At 45.5% G+C, this 3863-nt stretch overlaps 1 pseudogene; it reads right to left on the bottom strand.

Moving 5' to 3' along the window:
- Positions 1-420: 420 nt before the first annotated feature.
- Positions 421-642, bottom strand: LOC109564405 (small ribosomal subunit protein eS27-like; annotated as a pseudogene).
- Between the last annotated feature and the right edge of the window lie 3221 nt (positions 643-3863).

Raw genomic sequence — 3863 nt, 5'->3', positions numbered from 1 at the left:
CAAACATACCCAGGATAATGTTTAACCAGATATCTGGGCATCTCATGGCTCAGTCAAGCTGACACATAAAATTAACCAAGCCAGGACTTTAGGAACCTTGTCTATTGAGCCTACTGGAGAAGCTGGCACTGAGGATTTAGGGAGTAAGTTACACATGGCCCTTTCCTTGGCGTTACTGCTTTGTAGATGGAACCTACAGAAGAGATAGCTCTGAGCATATGGTGGTTACCTGGGCTCACTGCCAGGGGTCTTGAGCCTGGGGGCTGGAGCCCAGGCATTTTAATCTCTAGCTGGGCAGAATAAGAAAGAAAGGGAGTCAAGGTCTTGGAGGACTGGCTTTTCATCTGTCTTTTTCTCTTTTTTCATATGCAAAATGTGTTTATTGGGATGGTTTTCCATTCACCTTGGCATAGGGTGCTTTCAGTGGTGCTTCCATCTGAAGGAGCATCCTTCTGGAAGCTTGTTTTTCCTCATAGCCTGGCAGAGGACAGTAGAGCAGCCAACACACAAAACTACTGTTTATGCATGGCTAAAAGTGGTGGTGATTGAATAGCATCCTGGGCATTTCACATCCACGAAATAAGAACCAGGCATTTATTCCTGTGTTTTCTATTCTGGAGAGGGATGAAGGAGATCCTTGGCGAGAGGCATGTTCTTGTGGCGAGGTCATCACCACCAGAAAGGACTTCATCTCTCTTTTGTCACAAACCACTTCTATCCTTAAGACACTAAAACAGTTAAGATCAATATTCTGCCATTGTTCCCCCCATTCTATTTCACTGACCCACTTGCCAGATGGGGACAGTAAGGCCTCGAGAAGGGTGTCCATTGGCTCAGTGTGTCAAGGCAGGGGGAGAAGTAGAATCGCAGCACCGGGACAAAGTAGAAGATTCGTGGAGTGTGTCTCCCATGCCCTAGACCTAACCTGGGAGTGGGGCAAGGTGAGTGAGACAGGGATTCCACAGTTAAGATTTTCAGGGCAAATCCTCCCTGTCTGTACATTTAAAACACAGACCACAGTCCATGCATCCAAGGCCCATTTCATGTAGCTTTACATCCACATCAAGGAAGTTCAATCTTTGAGAAAATAAACACTGACCCAGCTTCAAACAAGTCAGCCCTCCTGCTATTTATTTTTAGTTCTCTGGATGTGTGCAGATTGTCAACAACACAGTAAAGAAAATGCAGAAAGGCATAACTACTCAGCCAATAAGTCCTGTCTCAAAGGCTCCTGGGGACAGTGTGTTATGATGACCTTTGCTAGGGAGGTAACTCTGTCCCTGAGGAAGAAGTGAGATGGGTTTAATGTGGGGTAGATTAGACATTCCAGGCTGGTGCCTCCTGAGAAAAGGCGTGAGTCAGGGTGAGTGAGGCAAAGTCTGGGTCCTCAGGGACTGATCAGAATGAGGAGTCTCTGTGTGTGTGTATATGAGGGTGCAGATGAATGTGTTGTATGTGTGTTTGTGTGTGGGGGGACGGGGTGTGTATGTTGGAGGGGTGGGGCGGGATGGAGGCTAAGAATCTGGGCAAGTCTAATGATGGGTTTTGAACCAGAGAGGGGAAACTCTGGTTGTGTTCAGTTCAGTTCAGTTGCTCAGTTGTGTCTGACGCTTTGCGACCCCACGAACCGCGGCACGCCAGGCCTCCCTGTCCATCACCAACTGCCAGAGTTTATCCAAACTCATGTCCATTGAGTCAGTGATGCCATCCAACCATCTCATCCTCTGTCGTCCCCTTATCCTCCTGCCCTCAATCTTTCCCAGTGTCAGGGTCTTTTTAAATGAGTCAGCTCTTCGCATGAGGTGGCCAAAGTACTGGAGTTTCAGCTTCAACATCAGTCCTTGCAATGAACACCCAGGACTGATCTCCTTTAGGATGGACAGGTTGGATCTCCTTGCAGTCCAAGGGACTCTCAAGAGTCTTCTCCAACACCACAGTTCAAAAGAATCAATTCTTCAGTGCTCAGCTTTCTTAATATAGTCCAACTCATACATGACCACTGGAAAAACCATAGCCATGACTAGATGGACCTTTGTTGACAAAGTAATGTCTCTGTTTTTTAATATGCTGTCTAGGTTGGTCATAACTTTCCTTCCAAGGAGTAAGCATCTTTTAATTTCATAGCTGCAGTCACCATCTGCAGTGATTTTGGAGCCCCCAAAATAAAGTCAGCCACTGTTTCCCCATCTATTTCCCATGAAGTGATGGGACCAGATGCCATGATCTTAGTTTTCTGAATGTTGAGCTTTATGCCAACTTTTTCACTCTCCTCTTTCACTTTCATCAAGAGGCTCTTTAGTTTTTCACTTTCTGCCATAAGAATGGTGTCATCTGCATATCTGAGGTTATTGATATTTCTCCCAGAAATCTTGATTCCAGCTTATGCTTCTTTCAGCCCAGCGTTTCTCATGATGTACTCTGCATAGTACACATGATGTACTGTCCATATGTAGAGTCTTCTCTTGTGTTGTTGGAAAAGGGTGTTTGCTATGACCAGTGCATTCTCTTGGCAAAACTCTATTAGTCTTTACCCTGCTTCATTCTGTACTCCAAGGCCAAATTTGCCTGTTACTCCAGGTGTTTCTTGACTTCCTACTTTTGCATTCCAGTCCCCTATAATGAAAAGGACATCTTTTTTGGGTGTTAGTTCTAGAAGGTCTTGTAGGTCTTCATAGAACCGTTCAGCTTCAGCTTCTTCAGTGTTACTGTTCGGGGCATAGACTTAGATTACCGTGATATTAAATGGTTTGCCTTGGAAACCAACAGAGATCATTCTGTCGTTTTTGAGACTCCATCCAAGTACTGCATTTCAGACTCTTTTGTTGACATGATGGCTACTTCATTTCTTCTAAGGGATTTCTGTCCTTAGATATAGATATAATGGTCATCTGAGTTAAATTCACCCACTCCAGTCCATTTCAGTTCGCTGATTCCTAGAATGTCGACATTCACTCTTGCCATCTCCTGTTTGACCACTTCCAATTTGCCTTGATTCATAGACCTGACATTCCAGGTTCCTATGCAATATTGCTCTTTACAGCATCAGACCTTGCTCCTATCACCAGTCACATCCACAACTGGGTATTGTTTTTGCTTTGGCTCCATCCCTTCATTCTTTCTGGAGTTATTTCTCCACTGATCTCCAGTAGCATATTGGGCACCTACCGACCTGGGGAGTTCATCTTTCAGTGTCCAATCTTTTTGCCTTTTCATACTGTTCATGGGGTTCTCAAGGCAAGAATACTGAAGTGGTTTGCCATTCCCTTCTCCAGTGGACCACATTCTGTCAGACCTCTCCACCATGACCTGTCCGTCTTGGGTGGCCCCACACGGCATGGCTTAGTTTCATTGAGTTAGAAAAGGCTGTGGTCCATGTGATCAGATTGGCTAGTTGTCTGTGATTGTGGTTTCAGTCTGTCTGCCCTCTGATGCCCTCTCTCAGTGCCTACCATCTTACTTGGGTTTCTCTTACCTTGGACGTGGGGTATCTCTTCACGGCTGCTCCAGCAAAGCACAGCCACTGCTCCTTACCTTGGACGAGGGGTATCTCCTCTTGGCTGGTTGTCATGATGTACTCCTCTCCTCTGGTTGTGATGGGGGTCTATTTCCAGTGATTTCATGAACATTCAAAGCTTTTTTTCCTGTCAAGAGTCTATTTCTCCTTTTTTCTAGTTGGAAGTCTTTTTGAATTTCTCTTTTGCTTAAGGCAAAAGAAAGTGAAAGAGTCCTAAATGAGCCATGGAAGAGTCCAGTGAGAAAAGCACTGGCCTGGGAGTCAGGACACTCAGGTTCCAGCCCTGGCTCTGTCACAAACCACAAAACTTGTGACCTTGGGCAAGTCACTCCTTCCCCTTATCTCAGTT

This window comes from Bos indicus, chromosome 10, assembly GCF_029378745.1.
Source record: "Bos indicus isolate NIAB-ARS_2022 breed Sahiwal x Tharparkar chromosome 10, NIAB-ARS_B.indTharparkar_mat_pri_1.0, whole genome shotgun sequence".
Lineage (NCBI taxonomy): Eukaryota > Metazoa > Chordata > Mammalia > Artiodactyla > Bovidae > Bos > Bos indicus.
The sequence above is the reverse complement of the archived record's forward strand: the minus strand, read 5'-3'. Positions and strand labels throughout refer to the sequence as shown.